Source organism: Squalius cephalus (genome assembly GCF_949319135.1).
Source record: "Squalius cephalus genome assembly, chromosome: 1".
Taxonomy (NCBI): Eukaryota; Metazoa; Chordata; class Actinopteri; order Cypriniformes; family Leuciscidae; genus Squalius; species Squalius cephalus.
The window spans coordinates 2,852,437-2,873,614 of NC_137122.1; positions in this window are offsets into that span (position 1 = coordinate 2,852,437).

Here is a 21,178-nt window from a genome sequence, read left to right on the forward strand (position 1 = left end):
AACTGTTTCATTGCTTCTGTAATCTCCTGAAAAGTTATTTGACTGTCTAGTGATGTTCTCCCCTCATCTTCCACCTGAGGTAAATCACTCAGCAAATCAGAAGCACTCTCAACTTCACAGTTCTCAGCTTCATACAAGTTTTTGTAGAAGTTAACCGCCAGCTTCTTTATTTCCACCGGGTCTGACGTTATAGTCCCATCAGGCCGTTGAAGGTGATACATTTGTTTTTGTTGGGAGCTTTTCTTTTCAAGGTTGAAAAAGAATGATGTAGGAGCGTCCATGTCTTTAATAGAACAGATTCTTGCCCTTACAATTGCTCCTTTCACTTGCTCCTGTAGTAACGAGCCAAGTTCTTTCTTTTTCTTATTCAACAGCTCACTCTGCCCAGTTTCATTATTATTAAAAATAGTACTTTCCATTCTTTGAATGTCTTTCTCCAAGCTTTTTACTGCAAACTTCACCCTTGATGTATTATGTGAACTGTAATTTTGACAAAATATTCTTACATTTACTTTGCCAACATCCCACCACTGACACATGTTTTCAAAAGACTCTTTCTGCATTTTCCATTTATTCCAGAATAATTCAAAACTATCACAAAATAAAGCATCTTGTAATAATTTAACATTAAAATGCCAAAAATAGTTTGGCTTTGTAATTGCCTTCATGTTTAAATCAAATAAAACCAAATGGTGATCTGAAAACCCAACAGGTACAATAACAGCATTCATCACCTTATTATTCCATGTTTTATCAATATAAAATCTGTCTAGCCTTGCCCCACTAACCCTATTCTCAGATGCTTTAACCCATGTATATTGCCTAATTCCTATGTTTCTTTTACTCCAAATATCAATCAAATTAAGCTCTTTTATAATTTTTGATAATACCACACTTGACTCATTATGAGGTTCCTCCCCATTCCTATCAATTATAAAATCCACAGTACAATTCCAGTCACCTCCAATGATAACACACACCTGATCTCCAATTTTTTGAACAGCATTTTTTAGTTTCATAAAAACCTCCACCCGCTCAGGCCCAATATTTGGTGCATAAACATTTATAAGCACAAACACAGTTCCCTTATATTCTATATGCATTAATAATACTCTTCCCTTTACAACTTCTTCTACAACTAAAATATTTACACTTATATTTTTTGAGAATAATATGGCTACACCAGAACTCAAATTTGTCCCATGGCTTAGCACACATTTTCCTTCCCACCATCTATCCCATTCCGACTCATTTTCTGTATTAGAATGTGTCTCTTGCAAAAAAACAATATCCACCTTCTTAATTCTACATAATTCTGACACCATTGCCAACTTATTTCCATCCCTACCCCCATTTATATTTAAGGAGCCTGCTCTCAAAAACTCCATAAAAAGGGAAAAGTATAAAAAGGACAGAAATAGAGTGAAAAGACAAAGAATAGCCGACACCCTGTGTGTTTTAATCATTTTGTGAAGCATTTGCCTTACTCTTTCTTAACTTCGTTAAAATCTTCCTTAACCGAAATCTTTTCTGCTTGCTAAGAACCTCATGACTAACGTTTCTTTGTAACAAAGTCACCGACACTATAAATTTCCCTATATCTGGGAAGAAATCCTTGACTTCCACAGTCTTTCCAAAAGTTGCATCTAGAAAATCATTTATTTCTTGCAATGTGTCCTCCATGATTTGTGAACCAATATCTGAAATTTCAGAGAAATTATCATCATCTCCCATTTCAGAATCAGTACACATTTCAACACTGTTAAACACTTCAGGATCGTCAATTTGAACCATTTCAACATTTATTTTTCCTTTGGTGACATCATCAGTCATCACACTACTTTCCCCCATTTTAGATGCATCGTTTTGTCCAGTAGAAATCTCGTTTTCATCAACATCATCTCTCTGATCATTACTGTCAATAAAATCAGCATTAACAACGTTCCTTTCCTCTGTAATCTGAGCTGGTACTCTCTCATCATTTGTTTCACCAGTGTTAATCTGGACATCTTCATTTTGTTCCTGAACATCCTCAGCAACAGCACTAGGCCTATGTACCTCTTCCTGCCTATCCTGGGCCTTATGTGGGCACGCCATCCGCTTATGCCCAATATCGCCACACTCAAAGCACTTCATGCTACCAGTATTAGCGTACACCACATACGATTTTCCCTCGTGGCCAACTCTGAACGACACATCCAGCTCTGGCTGATTCAAAAACATAAACACTTGCCTCCTGAAAGACATAACGTGCTTCAAAGCTTCATTTCTGCATCTCAGTGGAATAGTTCTAATCCCACTTGCAAACTTTCCATATCTCGCTAACGCTCTTTCAATTTCATCATTCTGAATGAAAGGGGGAACGTTAGACACGGTTATACGGGTTGTTGGCGTTACCAGCGGTGAAATGGTAAGAAAATCTCCACCTACCACAATTCCTTCGCTTATCAACCGATTTGCCAGTTCTTCCTCCTTTACAAACACCACTACCGCCTTATTCATCCTCGACGCCGAAGAAATGTTTTCATATCCGATTAGTTCTCCAACCACCAGTAACACATCCTCCACCGTCACGCCTTGTACAGGCACACACCTGACGCCGTGACGGAGCAACACAGGTGACACCACCACCTCCGCGGCCGCGGGGTGAGACGCCATCTCGGTGCCGCCACAAAAGTTTCCAAATAAACAAAAGTCTTTGTTTCCTTGGTCAAAACGTATTCCTCTTCTAATACATTTTAATTAAAGTGCAGTAGAAAATAGAAAAACTAAAAAAAAGTAAACTCCCGTACTCCCCGCGAAAGAAACCCTCATGCACACCCCAAACGCTCCCCGCCGTGCACCGGAAGAGAGAGAGAGAGAGAGAGAGAGAGAGAGAGAGTGGAAAGAGGTAAAGAGAGAGAGAGTGTGTGTAGAGAGAGTGTGTGTGTAGAGAGAGAGAGATAGAGAGAGAGAGGAAAGGGGTAAAGAGAGAGAGAGTGTGTGTAGAGAGAGTGTGTGTGTAGAGAGAGAGAGTAAGAGGAAAGAGGAGGTAAAGAGAGAGAGAGAGAGAGAGAGAGAGAGAGAGAGAGAGTAGAGAGAGAGACAGAGAGTGTGTAGAGATTTTGATTTTTAGAAAAACTTTACTACACAATAATCATTCACAGAAGTTTTACACATTATTTCATCTCAATTCATCAGAAAATAGTAAAGCATTGTTTTCAACTTCACAAAGTACATCTCCATAAGTCCAGATCTTTTCAAAATCCAATAAATTTTTCATATGAAAATAAAAAGAAAAATCATGCTTAATTCTCACTTTTATAAGACCTTTAAACACACTCACTATATTGCATTCATTTCCATATTCAATTTTCTGTTTTCTACTTACATAAATAGACATTTTTGCCTGACCAATAATAAAATTGAGCAAACGCCCCATTTTTCTCTTTGTTTTTGAATCCTTAAAACCATAAATAAAAACATTTATACTAAATATTTCACCAAAATCATTAAAAATCACTTTCAACAATTCAAACAGAGGCTTCAACCTCTCACAATGTGCAAAACAATGAAATATTGTTTCCCTCTGTTCACAAAAAGCACAATTTTCTTTTACAAGCGGATTAAGAATAGAAATAAAAGCATTAACGGCAATAATGCCATGCATGATTCTCCATTGCAAGTCTCCAATAAACTTTGTCAATGGTGGCTTGTATAACGTACCCCACATTGGCTTAAAACTAGAATCCACACTTAAGTGACATCGCCAAGGATTGTCAGAACGATGCATCAATTGTTCTTTATTCAACACTTTTACACACATTTTATAAAAACTCTTTCCACCAATAAACATAATATTTCGGTCCTTCCAACCTTTTGACATTGTTAAAGGACAATTAGTATCTGTATCTGGCAAGTCTGGAGAAAGCCTCATTACTGGAAACAAGTCCTCAGCATTTGACTCACTTTTTAATGTTGAAAAGTCATAGAGAAGTGTCCATTCCTCTTCAGATAATGAGTCTCGACATTTTTTCAACATCTGTCCAACTATTCTTTCGGACCGAAGTCCTAATCTTTGAGTCAATGCAACGGAGTTACTTAAATTCCATCCAGTCACTTCCACCAAGTCCTTCATTGTTATAATCTTCTCATTCTTCAATCTTTGTTCAAACCATGGTACTATTTCACAAGACAAATTCAGATGAGATCCATTAATCAATGGTTCTAGCATTAACCAATGCAAAGATTTTCCATCAGTGGACCTTGCTATTTTCATTAAACTCCATGATTTTCGAACACCTTCATAAAAACAGGATATTTCTTTCAACCCCATTTTTGAAGAATTTGTCCAAAATAATTCTCTCTTTAATCCAAACTTTCCAACCACACTTAGAAGCTTAAAAGCTATATTTGTCCAAGACAGTTTCTGATACAATAGTTTTTGAACAAACTGCAGTCTAAAAGCGGCTTTCCGGCTTGCAAGGTGTATTAAACCTTGTCCTCCCTCCTCTACAGGAAGGTACACAACACTCTTTGGAAGCCAATGTAATTTGTCCCAGAAGAAAATTAACAAGGGAGGTTTGAATCTTCTCCAGCAAGCCCACTGGGGGTTCTAATACTGCCAAGCGATGCCATAACATAGATGCCACTAAGTTGTTGATTACAAGAATTCTCCCTCTAAATGACATTTTTCTCAAAAGCCATTTCCACCTCCCCAATCTTCCTTGAACTCTTTCTAAAACATTTTCCCAATTATTTTGCATTGTGGTCTCATCACCCAAAAATACTCCCAAATACTTAAAACCTTTATTTGCCCATACCATTCCACCAGGCAAAATCGGGTTTTCAGTCTTCCAATCACCCATTAAAAATGCTGAACTCTTTGACCAGTTAACTTTTGAAGAGGAAATTTTACCAAACTTTTCAACAATTTCTGTTAATCTGTTAATGTCTTGTTGATCATTCACTAAAACAATTACATCATCAGCATATGCTGACATTTTTACAGTTAAAGCACTATCATAATTGAAACCACAAATACTCTCCCTTATTTGACTTAGCATAGGTTCCAAAGCAATTGAATACAGCATGCCAGACATTGAACATCCTTGTCTGATTCCTCTTCCTACCCTAAACGGAGCACTCAAGCCACCATTGATCTTCAATATGCTTTCAATGTCCTCATAAAGGACCTTTATCATATCTATAAAACCAGGAGGAAAACCAAAAGCTTTAAAAGTATCCCATAAATAAAAATGTTCCACCCGGTCAAAAGCTTTTTCCTGGTCCAGTGAAATCAGACCGCACTTTAGGCCAAAAAGCCTAGAAACCTCTAAAACATCTCTAATTAGTGAGATGTTATCCACAATCGATCTTTCAGGTATACAATATGACTGATCTGTGTGTACTATCATTCCCATCACTTCTTTTAGCCGGTTAGCCAAGGTCTTAGATAGGATTTTATAATCAGCGCACAACAATGCCACCGGTCTCCAATTTTTAATTTCCTTTAAGTCACCTTTTTTTGGGAGCATGGTTAAAACTGCCCTTCTACAGCTCTGTGGCAGCTTGCCTCCATTTAAGCTTTCATTCAAAACTTCAAGCAAATCTTCTCCCAAAAACTCCCAGTAGGCCTTAAAAAAATCAACAGGCAAACCATCAATTCCTGGTGCCTTGCCATTTTTTAAGCTTTGTAAGGAAACATATAACTCCTCCCTTGACAGGGGTTTCACTAATTCTTCAAAAGCATTTTTAGGCACCCGAGGAAGATCTTTATAAAATTGTTGTGCCATTAAATTATCTTCTTTATGCTCACTGGCATAGAGCTCTTCATAGAACTTAGTTGCTCTTCTGCGTATATCAGCAGTTTTCCTAAGTTCTTTTCCATCCTCAGATCTTAAACAGTGCATTAACCGACTTTGGCCATTCTTTCTTTCCAAGCTAAAAAATAATCTGGATGGGGCATCCATTTCAGATATATTCTGAAACCTTGATCTCACCAGCGCCCCCTGTGCTCTAACTCCAAGCAGATCAGCCAAAATTGTTTTTTTATTTTTCAGTGCCTTAAAGTTCTCTTGATTACCTATGGACCCACATAAATTTTGAAGCTCCAAAACTTCAGATTCTATTTTTTGTATAGATCTTGTAATGTCCTTTGTCACATTGAAAGCATATTGATTACAAAACTGTTCAATTTGAAGCTTTCCAGCATCCCACCATTCTTGCAGTGAAATAAAATTTTCTTTTTGTAATCTCCATTTTTCCCAAAGATACCAAAGACATTTCTTAAAATTAGAATCCTCAATAAATGCACAATTAAAATGCCAATAAGCACTTGTAATTTTTATAGAATTAATATAGACAGAAGTAATCACCATAGAATGATCTGAAAAACCTACTGGACATATGTGACAACTTTTATAGCATTGAGACTGAAACTTATAACAATAAAATCTGTCCAACCTTGCCAAAGCAATGTGATTTTCTCTTACATGTGTCCAAGTGTATTGTCTTATATCGTCATGCAAGTTCCTCCAGACATCACAAAGTTCATTTGATTCAATAACTTGCAACAATCGACGTCTTGAAGCACTGTGAGGCTCTAAATGATTTCTATCGATGTCATTGGCGGTACAGTTAAAGTCTCCACCAAGTATCAAATAATGCTCTTCACATTGATGAATTGTATTAGCAAGTGTGTTTAAAAAAATCATTCTCTCAGATGCATTGACTGGAACATAAACATTAATCAATTCCAAAATAACCTTGTCATATTTTGCTGTAACTTTTAATAACCTTCCTTTCACTATCTCTTCTACATTATAGGAATCTGGCAAGAATTTTTTGGAAAATAAAATTCCAACTCCTGCACTAAAAACACTGTTATGACTTAAAAAGATCTGACCATCCCATTCTTTTTGCCATTCTACAGCATTTTCTTGTGTGCTATGAGTTTCCTGTACAAATGCGATATCTATACCTTTAATTTTCAAAACATCATATAGTTGTGCTCTCTTAACAGCGTCTCTCGCTCCATTTAAATTAATGGATGAAATTTTAAAATTACTCATTAGGAGAGAGCAAAACAAAAGGCACAACACATACACATTTATATTACTCCACCATTTGATCACTTTCATTTTGCATTATTTGAGAACTCAATCTTTGCACAATTTTCTTCAGCCGATACACATCTGGATTTGACAGACAATTTTCCCCTCTTCGCCTCATCGCCACTCTGGCTGACTCAATAAACATCGTCTGATCAGAAAAATGGTCAATGACTTCAACATTTCGCTTCCCCTTAGTGGATTGTAGAAAATGTCTTATTCGCTCCAAACTGTAACCACTAAAGTCTTCCAGATTTGTATTAATGAGAGAATCAACAGTTTCTCTTTCACTGTCTGATTCTGAAACCTCATCTACACTACAGGGCTCCCCACTAGCACTAACTCCATCATCATTTACAACATCGTCCTGCATTTTTTTCTTAGATTTAGGCACAACTTCCCATTGATTTGTTTTTCTCTTAACTGTTGGAACTTTGAAAATTGTCTCATCATCTCGAAAAAGATCAGCTTGTAGCTCAATCAGATTTACTTCATCACTTCCCTGCGTTTCCTTTATATTATCCTCTACATTTCCATTCACCTCTATCTCTTCCACATTTTTTCCTTTTTCACCAACTACAAGCACCTGCTCTATTTCATTGCTCTCCTGATTCTTTTCCTCCGAATCTCCTCCCACAGTGCTATTTTTCTGCGTTTCTTTCTCGGTACATGAACGCATTAAGTGGCCTTCCTTACCACATCCAAAGCACTTCAAACCTTCAGTTGTCGCAAAAATAACGTAGTCAAAACCGTCAATCCTAAACTTCAGAACAATATTCAAATCCTCTATATCGCTCTTCAGCACCATATATACTTGTCTCCTAAAAGAAACAACATGTTTCAATAATGGAGACTTGCAACCTAAAGGAATCTTCCTTATGGTTGAGACAATCTGACCATGTCTTGAAAGTTCCCTCTCTAAAGTTTCGTCCTTAATGAAAGGGGGCACATTCGAAAGCATAACTTTCTTCGCTGGATTAACCAGAGGAAAAACTTTCACAAAGCTATCATTCAGCGTTATTCCTTTCTCAACAACCTCATTCACTTTTTCAATCTTATCCAAAAACAGGACAACAGCACCGTTCATCCTAGATGCAGACCGTATACTGTTATATCCAACAATTTTTCCGATCGCTATACTAACCTCCTCCACTGAGCTCTCAATGCCAACCGGCACTTTAATTCCATGCCGCCGGGTGAGCTGGGCAAAACCCGCTCCTCCCGAACTCTCCATGGCCGCCAGTTTTAAAAACTGGCTAACCCTCCCCTATCCCACTCACCCCCTACAAACACACACGATACCAATTCAGCAAGATATAACAGAAGAGAAAGAACATAACAGACCGTAAAAGTTGAGAAGAAACTTCAGCCACGCTCCGAATCACCCTCCGCTCACTCGCTCAACAGACGCTCACGCATGCGCAAACACAGAGAGAGAGAGAGAGAGAGAGAGAGAGAGTAGAGAGAGAGACAGAGAGTGTGTAGAGAGACAGAGAGACAGAGAGACTTTAAGATCACTTTATTTACAAAAACATTAAAGATTTAACATTTTTAGTAAAAAAAGTTACCTTTTAAAACCAACTAGAATGAGAGCAATGGATTTAAAAAAAAAAACACAGAAACTCAAGACATAAAAATAGAAGAAAAAAAATAAATCTTTTTCTTACATTTCCTCTACTACAAAACTCACTCATGCATAAATTTGAAGACATCCATCAGTGTCAACATCACAAATACATTTTTTGTTCCCATGTTACCTGCTCTCCTCAGAAGAGCACAGGCCACCTCAGCCCAGCTCACATGCTCCCCGTAGAGTAGTCTCCGAGCCGCCTGGAGCCTGAAAGCTCGAATTCTGGAACTGATGTCGACCAGCCCCTGTCCTCCTTCCTGAATAGGCAGATACAGTACTGGTGCCCTCAGCCGACCAGAAAAAGTCCACCAGGTTTTTCTGGATTTCCCTTACTAGATCTTCTGGAGGCTCTAGAATCATCATCCTGTGCCATAACGATGAAGCCACCAGATTATTGCAGACCAGGACCCTCCCCCTGTAGGACAGCCGAGGCAGCAACAGTGAGACAACCGAGCACACACTTTCTCCTCTAGGCCTTCCCAGTTTTTTCTTTTATATTCATCTACTCCTAAAAACACCCCAAGATATTTAAAACCTGTTCTCCCCCACTGTAATCCACTAGGAAGTGATGGACTATTCAGACCAAGACCACACCAAAGAGCCTCACTTTTACCCCAGTTAACTTTAGCCGAAGATGCCTTCCCGTAACATTCTAGAGCTCCTTTTAAAGATTGAACCTCACTCTGACCCAGTGGTGTAGTCTAGTTTTTTGTAGTGATAGTAATGTAGTAATAAATACACTCCCCCCATAAAGTGGATTCACAATCTGCAAGAACCACAAAACTGAATTTTCAGTTTGAATAAGTTGGCCATCACAGTAAACATAAGAGACAAAACATATCAGTTCATAAATCTTTAAGATGTCACACAGCGCCTCTGATATCTTACCGGTTCGTGCCGCCTTCTGCCTATACAAGGCCACCAGTGCAGGTGTATGTTGGTCAAGCACAGCATAGAACTGGTTCCGTATGTTGACGTTTGTGTTGCGTTGGAACTCAGCACAAAGCTACAAAAACAAACAAAAATAATTATATAAAAAGACTAATACTCGATTTGCAACAGAAAACACATTTGTGATGCAACATGTTCCGTTAAAATACATTGTTGAGCAACATGGTCACATGCAAAGTGATAGTTCTTACCCACAGTGAATAGTGGCATTTGCTGTTCCATTTGAATGTGATACATATTAAACATTTGGCAGTGAAATATGTGTGAAGAGTGGCAGAAAAGAGAAGTGAGTCTGTTTTACCTGTGATTCAATCCGAAGAGCCGGCCATTTCCCCAAGAAGTCCTTCACCTGCACAGATAAAACAATCAATATGAAACCAGTCAAATTATGCAATCAACCTCTTTACAATTAAACGTACAGTATGGAATTTTTCTCCACTAGGGGTCGCTAACCTCTTTACAATAACAAAGGCGTAGTTTGATGACGCAACACATGCTAAGAATTATGGATGTTGTCGTCAACGTCAAGCCGACCGATCTAATAATATTTATGGATGAGTAAATACATCGATGCTTTTATCATGACTGTGATATGCAGCAGTTCGGGATTGCTAAGAGACAGCTATCAGCTCCAAATGCGATGCGAGCCCCGCGGATATAAAGGAATATGGTCATTTCATTCTACCGAACTACACGCAAGAGCAGAATTACAACTCACAGGTCAGTTTATTAGACAAATTAAACTTGTGAGGTAACGCAGCGCTGTTTCATTGGTCACATTACACTAGCACACAAAACTGCATTTAAATGTGTTGAAATTTATGTGTTAGTTTGTTTGTATGAGACTAGCAGTAAGCTAGATCAACATTAGAATAACATACAGATCATATTCTAACATTTTATCACTGTTGAACTATATAACATTGATTAGTTTTATGTAAATGTGCTCACCTGTTTAATAAAGTACATGTAGGAGCAGTCGAAGTCTCGGACGTGGAGCTCTCGTTTATATACTGTCTATGGGAGCTCTCGGCATCTCGAAAACACTGCGCTGATATTGATTCTCGTTTTAGTTCTCCTTTTTTATCCAAAGTCTGCTTGCCATGGTCCGTAATGTTTGAACGAAACAACAACAGCGTGCAGATAGACATTGCGAACTCCACAGTTGTCTGCGTCTGTCGCTTTGGTTAATCAGAGGGCTCTGCTCATAGCTCTGGTTACCATGGCAGTACGAGCGGAAATCATAGGCGGAAACCAGGGACAACGCGGATATGACGCCATTGACTGCAACAAACCGGAAATAAAGAAACGTGCCGTGTCTAAAAATTAAATTAAAATTTCTCCTGGTTTGAAAGTTGTTGGAAACAGTCGGGATAATGTAAGTACACAACTAAAAAAAATATATAACATAAAATTGATTTTTGCTAATTTTAAAGCAAAAAAGTTACATATTGTGCCTTTAATGATACAAAATTTCAACTGAATGTAACTTACCAATAAAGTTGCTCTCTGGTGACAATGTAGGTCTGCACATGCACACAAAAACAGACAACAAGATATTTAATTTTTAAGAGACGTTTGATTGATGCTAATGAATTAGGCTCCAAATAAAAGAAGTGGTGAAAAATAGTTACAGCCTAAATTAACATTTTAGTCACCTTGATTTTCGGGGATGCTCACTACACTCCTTCCACTTAAACCTATAATGAAAAGACGTTTGTAAAGGTATAATAAAAACTTGCATAGTTCATTCGGTAACTATTATGTCCATAACCTTAACTTTGTTTGAGTAAAAGTTAACATAACTGCTAACGTTAGCCACTAGCTCATTTGGGTGCATGTAGATAACATCACATTGAACTTGCCAGAGCAGGGCGCTTAACACAAACAGCAGCAACACACTCAAAAACAGAAGGGCTATCTCTTGCTGAAAAGAGTTATTGACTAACGTTAACATTATTGCCCTGCCACGACATTAACAGTAGCTAACGTTACACAGGATATTCTGTAACTAGCAGGCGGACTGACGGCAATCGCGCCCGCGGCACCGCGCTTGCAACTTAAAAATAGCCTCGTCTAACAGTCAAATATCACGTGTAATATGATATTCTTACAATATTACAACAAGCAAAGTAGTTTTGAAGTGTTTTGGTTTACTTACAAGTTGTTTCATTCTTGATACCACGTCGCTCGAGAGGGTAGCCATCTTGGATAGATTTTTCAGGTAACGTCAGCTGCACGTCATGACGTCATATCACGTGATCGACCGTACACTTTAAAATAGTGAGTAAACCAGCGGTGTTCACTCAGAAATGCTGAGGCACACAAACATAAAAATACATATTTGTTCATAGACATTAATAGTTTAAAGGTGGATTAACTCAGCAAGAGATTTTAACTGTAGTGACCTCGGTCTTCAATTCAGTGGAGTAGAAAAGCTCAGGTTCCTTCTACCTTTTTAATAAATATCAAGTCACCTTTATTTATACATTACTTTTTACAATACAGATTGTTTCAAAGTAGCTTTACAGAGATAACAGGAAAATAATTCAAGAAAGTTTGTTTCCAGAAGAAAATATCTTCACAGTCCAGCTTAAGTCAGTTCAGTGGTGATTAATTTTGTTGTATAAATAAATAAATACATTTAAATGTGTGTATATATAGCCACTTTGGAGAAAACCGTGATATCATTGTCCAGCTCAGTTCAGATCTCATATAATAGTGTCAACGCAGGCAGATCAATAATATTGTTGAATATTAAATTACATGTCCCCAACTAAGCAAGCTAAAAGCCAATTGTGAAAAAGGTGACAAATGTTGTTGTCTGCAATTTGTAATATTCTGAAATGTTTGGTTCATTTTTCTTTTTTTGTTCCATTAAATTTATTGCTGGGAAAAAATTAATCGCGATTAATCGCATCCAAAATAAAAGTTTTGTGTTTGCATAATATATGTGCGTGTACTGTGTATAATTATTTTGTATATATAAATACACACATATGCATGTATATATTTAAGATTTTGTATTTATTTATATATAAATTATTTATATTTATCTATAATATAAATTATGTATAAATGTATATACAGTATATACATGCAAATATTTCTTAAATAAATACATGCATATGTGTGTATTTATACATACAAAATAATTAGACACAGCACACACACATATATTATGCAAACACAAACTTTTATTTTGGATGCGATTAATTTTTTCCCAGCACTAATTAAATTCCTGTTTATTTCATTAAATATTCAGATGTTTTTGTGAACGTATATGTTCAGACTGGGTGTTTATTTTGTCCTGTTTTTATAAAAAAAATATTTGATTAAGAGACTTTTTTTCATGCAGTGGTTTTAAGGCCCTGACACAGGCGACGTGAGTCAACCCTAGAGTCGGCTTTAGTCATTGCTAGTTCTTTGACGTCGGTTTTGTGTTTCAGGGCCTTAAGAATTTATTTATTTTTCTGTACAAAAAGCTTGTTTGCTGTAGCCTAACCTAGTAGTCCAGAGATAATTCAACCCTGAAGTCCTCCCTGGCCACCCCTCCCTCTGAGAACAGCCAGCACTGTGTTAGTGTCAGTCATTAACATATGAAAGGTCTTCACACCTAACAGTTTCCAGTCCTCTCACACCCAGCAGTGTTTCAGCTGTATATGTCCGTGAAATTTCACGGATTCCTGTATATGTCCGCATATGTGAGGTTTCCGGGTTTATCTGGAAATATACTGTTCCATGTTACTCTGATCCGCTTTTTCCCACATACATCCGGCAAACATCAAATTACACAGGAGTTCACCATGCCCGTATTTTGCCGGATTTGAGTCTTTTCATGCAGTGTAAGCGGCTCATTCTGCAGCGGAAACTGTGAACAAACACTGTGCAGAAACAGTGTCCACACACACACACACACAACCTTCCTTCTTCATGCTGGAGGAAGATGTTGAAGACAACAGTAGTCCAGAACTTTCTAAAGAACACTTTTAAACTTTTAGCACAAACATTGGATTTATCATCTTCCCAAAGTCAGACTCAAGAGTTTTGAGTCTGGAAATTAAATATTTTTTAAGTAAAAGTCATTCTAACCCTGGGCTACTGTGTCTGTTGTTTTTTTTCTTACACCAACATGTTCTAGTTTTTAGCAGATTTGGATAACAGAAGGCTCTGCATTACCCATGAACCTCTACATTACCCATGAGCCTCTGCATTACCCATGAGCCTCTACATTACCCATGAGCCTCTCCATTACCCATGAGCTTCTGCATTACCCATAAGCCTCTACATTACCCATGAGCCTCTGTCACCATTGTTGAAGAATAAGGCGAAAGACTGTGAATGTGGACGATTAACTGATGACTTGAGTAAAGGTCGCATTGTCTGTGGTGTTAACAATGACACCGTGAGAGCTAGGCTTCTCAGGGAAACGGGTTTGAACCTAGCACAGGCAGTGGATATCTGTCGTGCCAATGAAATAACACAAAGCCATATTATGAAAGTGCTGCATGAAAAAGCAGAAGAGGCTGTGAACAAAATCACCAAAACAAAGTCCACTGTCAGACAGGCGAATGTCAAGCACACAGGGAAAGAGAAGGAAGAGTGCACGAGGTGTGGTGACGAACATGAGCCAAGGAAGTCTCCGGCTTATGGCAAAATATGTAATAAGCGCTCGCGGAGGAACCATTTTAGCCACATGTGCAAAACACCACAACAAAAAGGCAAACCTAGAAGATTGTAGAAAAAAGTCCATGAGATTGAACAACAAGAAGATGCTGAATTGTTTATACGTACCATCGACATTGAACGAAGTGAGAAAACAGCTAGCAAATGGCTGATACAAATGAATACAGTCTCTACCATGGAAAGTGAAAACAAGAAATGGACTCAAGGATTCAGAATAAACAACTGCATACTTACCTTTAAGCTAGACACAGGAGCAGAGAGGAACGTGTTGTCCTTTAAAGACTTGGAGAAAACCTCTAACAAGAAAACACCTCTGAAGAAGTCAAACTGCACGTTAGTTACATGTTCTGGCCACACGATGGAGACAAAGGGCAAAGTAAGGTTTAAATGTGGTCACAAAGACAACGAGTTTGACCTAGAACTCCACATTGTAGAAGAGGATTCACCAGCAATCCTAGGAAGAGAAGCATGCTCAAAACTCGGACTGATTAAAAGAGTGTACAAAGCAGAGAACAAAGACCAGACTGACATTCTGAGTGAATACCAAGATGTGTTTACTGGTTTAGGATGTGTACCAGGACTGCCCCACATACAGCTCAGCCCAGATGTTGCTCCAGTCTTAAGACTTAATTTTGTCTTCAGGGAAATCCTGGAAAACTTGAAAAACGCAATGTATGCAGTTCTGTCCTACCCAATCAGAAAACTCCTTTTCTCACAACTCCTTTTCCTCTGATTCCAGGTACGAAACGATGGGATGGCTCGCCAGTCCAAACCCGGAATAAGAGTCCACAGCCAGGACAGGATTCAGGATCACAGCAGCAATTTTTCACACTCACAAAAGAGAAAAATAAAACATAGGAAAAAACCCGGCCTTGCAAAAACAAAGCCAAAACAATCATCAGTTACTCATTCAAATAAACAGTTTCTAATGACCAAAATGTCTGTTTCAGTTATTTGGATATAGGCAACACATACATGCTAGTCATTCTAGAATTGGAGATACATTTCGAGTCTCCCAGATAAACCTTCTTTTATTTAAATAATAAAAAACTTTTTTGAATCAATTTTGAATAATAACACAAATTATATTACACTATCACTAAAAATAATGCTTTAGGCCTATGTATATTTAGGAATACAATTTAATGGGGAAATATTTACTAAATGACTCCCACTGCACCTATTATTGACTGTCTCCGCCTCCTGATTTATACATTCATTCAACTTGAATTATCATGAAATAATTTAGACTAATTTTCAAATATTTTTTTTGTTTACTCTTTTAAGTTATATAAACAATTGCATAGAATATATATTTTCTGTATGATTTGTAATTTAATTAATAAATAAATAGATTTTGTGTCTGTCCCTACATTCTGGTCAACTCTGTTACCTCTGTTATAAAACAACAACAACAAAAAAAACCTCCAAAGCATTTGTAGAAAAAGCATGTGACTTGCACCAAGGGATGTCACTTCCTCTGGTGGGAAACTCTGGAAAGCGTGAAGTATTTCATTATTCTTCTCTCATTAATTTGTACAAAATGTTTAGTATACACCAATAGTAGATTCATTATTTGTAAAATCTATTATTGTGATATTGCAGTGAATCTCTCATACACTTTTTAAAAAACGATAATATGGTGAAAACCCATAAAATGATGATTTTAGACATGCCATGTGGTATCTGGTTTGAGGTTAGCATTTTGAGATAAAGCACAAAATGGTGGAAAATGTCAACTCTGTTGTCTTCAACTCTGTTATCAACCCATATAAATCAACCCATTTTGTCTGTAACAGAGTTGACAGATTTTTACATTGATGTTCATTTAGTAAATTGATGTTCAGCATTAATATTTTAAATCTTACAAGTTTAAGATCAGCAAATATTTAAAATGTTGAATTTAAAGTGCCTTCTATGAAAATAAAAAGGTTTAACAGAAAAAGAAAATCATTTTTTGTTTTCTTTCTATACTTGAAATGTACCTGCAATTCTGGAATGACCCACATGCTAGTCACCATGTGCTTGATTAACACACTAGAGTCTGTGTAAAGAGCTAGCAAAGCTAGCAGAGCATGGCACACACTTCACAACAGAAAAAATATAATCTTTCAAACATTTAAACATAACTATATGTACTCACAGATTGTATTAGAAAACACTTAAAGCATTTTCCCAAAAAAAAAAAATGTATATCACTCATCACTTTTTCAAATGTATTTTTAACATTAAGAGCCCAAAAACAGTATCCACATTACCTAAATACATCTCTTATGAAGAAATTGGTACTCACCAAGGAGAAATATAAATCAGAGACAAAAAAAGTATTTTCTCAAAGAAAAAGATTTAGTTCAGATCCTCTCACGTCAGTGTCTTTTCTTCTCGTCGCGTTCAGATTCACATCGCACTCTTCTCAAAGCGTGGGCTTTTTAAAGAATTAATACCTCATAAATCTACTTCTCAACTTGTTAATAATCTATTGCTGGATTATTAAACAGTTTGTTCTCCCTCAAATCACTCAATCGCATCTGCTCTCACTCTCGTGTCGTTCGCAATCTCTCTACATTACTGCTTGTGTGCGATCTTCTGGAACTCTCCAACAGGGGGCGGGGCTAACCTTTCACCTCACCAATCAGGAGTCAGTTCAGGAACCTTTTCTTTTTATAATAAAATAAAATAAAAATTACTTCATGTTCTTTTCTTACTATTAGTTTTATAGCGATATAAATAAAATAATACTAATTATTAATATTAGTGACCCGAGTTTATGACCTGGGTTACACAAATCAACTATTTAAATGTACATTCATACATCTTATTATTCAGACATATTGTAATAGTTACTTAGTGTGTCAATAATTAATGGTTAATTCAGGTAGTTATAAAGCATTTAGTTGTGGTCAGTTAACTTTTTTTGTGAGCACATCTAAAGTGAGGACTAGTTATGCCTTGTAAAGCTTTTACAAAGGAGATTTTACAGTTATCTTCTAAACAGAAAAAGGAAACAAACACAACACAGTGATACAGAACATAGAAATATTTAAGATGTATGAATGTACATTTAAATAGTTTATTAATCGTTTTCTTACACTTTCTAAGTGATCTTATGAACCACTAACAACAACTCCTAAATAACCAGTTTGTAAATAATGTAATACTTCATTTAGAAATTATAAATTGATCATTAAAAAGTAGGAAAATACAATTATTAAACACATTATAGATATGCTTATAAATCAAAAGTAAAGCATTTATAGCTGTATTCATAAACTGCTTATTAATGGCTATCCATGCTTTATAAATGATGAATTAACTGTTTACTAATGCTTAACTAATGATTAATAGCGTGCAGTTATTATAAAGTGTTACCAAAACACAATTCAACTTTAAAAGCGTAAGAAAGAAAAAGAAAGAAAAAGAAACAAGAAAGAAATCCGCACTTGTTAAATATGCGGCAGTGTGTGCAGTGTGTGTGTGTAAGACTGGACTGTGCATTTGAATATAGCAACACTGGCCAAGTTGGCAGGACGGGTGGCTAAGAGTGACTCGGGTACATCGGCGGCGTTAGCCCATCTTGCTCCTGTGTTTTTTCCTGTTCCACCAAGCCATGGAATTTGGGAGTACGTTGCAAAATACTCCAGTCCCGTCCCAAACCGAGGGTAACGCCCGCTAAGTGTTCTCCACGCTTGTAAACAATGGGGCGGTACTTCCGCCTACGTCCAGCGTGACCTTTCCAACGTGATTACGTAATGCCTGGCGCGTTGCAGACCAGCACAAGATGAACAATTGTGGTTAAAAAGTATATACATTTTTATTTTCTTTAGAAAATGACAGATCGTTTCGAAAAATCCTGAAATGTTTTCCTCAAAAAACTTAATTTCTTTTCCACTGAAGAAAGAAAGACATGAACAAAATTATCAGGACATTTTCATTCTGATGTGAACTAATCCTTTAAAGGGGGGGTGAATTGCTGTTTCATGCATACTGAGTTTTTACACTGTTAAAGAGTTGGATTCCCATGCTAAACATGGACAAAGTTTCAAAAGTTAAGTTGTACGTTTGAAGGAGTATTTTTGTTCCAAAAAACCAGGATTTAAACATTACAACATCAGCAATTGCTGGTATACTGGAAATCTCTGAACACATCTAGTGTGTGTAATCAGAAATGTACTGTATCCGATCATCTCTGTGCATCTCAAGTGTATGGACGTGTATAGGGTTTATATATATATATTTTAGATTTTATATATTTTATTATATATTTGATGGTTTTAGATATATTTCTAGTAGCCTATAGCCAATGCTGTGTTTCTGTTTATTTTTGAGACGCGCTCCAGTTCACGGAGACCATGAAAGCGCGCCTTGATTGTTTTATTAGTAGTATTAAGATTCAGCTTGTGTCAAAATGATTGATGGCTTTTTATTTAATTATGATTGATGGGTTTGACCTTTTGACCTTAATAATTTCAACATTATACTTTTGAGTATACATTCATACATTGAGGTAGTGAAGAAAATGATAGACCGGCATTACATACATAAAGTAAAACAATAACGATGTTTACATATGGTCTAACCAGAATAGGAAATCGTGGCAGGCTATCATGGTTTGCTCTAGGGTAAAGCTGACCAGACTTTCAACTATTTCATCAATGTCAGTTTTTGCATTTTTTGACACCTTTGACACACAGAGATCTGTACAAATGTACACATACAGAGTATTTCGGTGACTCCGAACTCGTCACTACATACACGCAACACATCCAGAACTTTTCTGAGGATTACGCCGATCGGCTCTTTGCCGTTAATTTTCTGATAAATCATCGTACACAGATACATGTGTTTTGTTGTATGCACAGATTTTGAGGGTCACTTATAGAAAGATGTGTTCTTGTCTTTGTTTCATGGCATTTTTAATTTAATAACATACATTTCAACATACAAAACGCACATTCGCAACTCTTGTAAATGTTTTATTTTGCTGTAGATTAGGTGGTGCAGGCAACAGAAATTTCTACCAGCTACCGACATTCTAGGAAGTCTGTTTTTTTTTTTGTGTGACAAAATATATTGGCGTGTAAAAATACACCCAAAGATTTAAGCACAACTATTTACACACATACTAAGTAGGAGAATATCTAACTGTATATTGTAGATTGTGAACATTCCATTCTCTGTTTATTTGGGGTCAGAGGTATTAAAAAATAAAGGTATTAGTTAATAACAAACAAACAAAAACTTTAAATCAACATGAAACCATAATATTAATAAATAAAATATGGTTTAATTACAGTTTGAAAATGACTTCCATAATATTTTCTTCTAGTAAAGCTATGCCTGGATCAGCCAACACAAAGATTACATCTGAAACTTTGTAATCAACATGCATTTATGTAGGACTGTCAAAAAAATCATCTGTTATCATGGTTTAGTTGTATTTTAAAACACTGCTTTTTCTTAAAAGCATTGTGTCAGACGTATTTGGTAGCATGATTATCTTGTTTAATCGTGTATTAAGTCCATATTTATCAGGCTGATATTTGTAGAAAAAAGCAAAGTAAATTTATAAAACAAAAAGAACCAGTTAATGGCATTGTGTCAGAACACAACAGGTATGAAGATATGTTTGGTTTTTAACTTTTTATTCTAACTTTAAAGCTAGATTATCCTTTGAAAAGTGTAATACAGTATTTCATTTTGGGGGAAGATCTGGAAAACTACCTTACACATATAGTGTTTTCGCCAGCTGACCTAAACCGTTGACCCCTGAAGGTATGACTTCTGAAGACCTCTCATGTGTAGATTCACTTGGTTGAAAAATTGTATTTTGTAATTTAAACATCTGAAATTAAAGGTACAGTAGTTTTTTTTTAAATGTATTTTGTTAGCTAAAATCATTGTCTTTATTAATAAATATGTCCTCATTGGTGTAAAATGACCTCTGTCAATGATCTGACTTATCCTCGTAAGCAAAGAATTTCTTATCTTTATTTACATGGGACGGGTAAGTCCATGAGGCTTCCATGTCGTTCCGCCATCTTGAGAAACTATAATAGCAGAGAGAGACAAAAAGCACTAGCCTACCTCAACACGTTTCATCAACGCGTGTTCGTTCAGAGCCAGCTGACTGAAACCAGCTGAAGTGGACAAGGAGATCAATGAGCGCTTGTCACTGCCCCGGCACATCTGAAAGCCACAGGAGAAGGAATCTTCGCAGCCAAAAAGCAAAAATTTTATTTAAAAGGAAACGTGAGTTGGAAAGAGCTAATGAATGAGAAAGACTTTGAAAGGAATGCTGAAGTTTCCCGTTTTCGTCTCGACAGGTAAGTCAAAGTTACGGTCTAAATTACAAGATTTTTTTTCCATTGCTTGGTTGTGTAAATCATTATATAGGCAGCATAACAGTAGAACATGTATAGTTACTCGATGAAGTGCTATTGGAAGACATGTTGTCATAGCTTCTTGGCACATTACGGCTGCCGTAGTGAGGCGCCAGAGAGCACTATTTGTTTTAATGCTAAATACAATTTCAGCACTAGATGGGAGAAATTCCTACACAGCGTACCTTTATGGACTAACTTGTAGGGTCTTTAACAAAAAAGCCTCTAAAATCGAGGAGGTCAGAGGTCATGCTTCCTGCTATAGTATCATCAGCTCTCCCCAAAGTCTATTCATGCGGCCACCAGACAGACAGCCTGTCGCATCAACAAATGCTAACATTTTAAACTTCTACATGTATTTTGAGTAGATAATCGATAGTATATTCTCAGTAAAGGGTTTCACCCTGTGTATTTCCACACTGATTAAGGGTAGTTCGGGA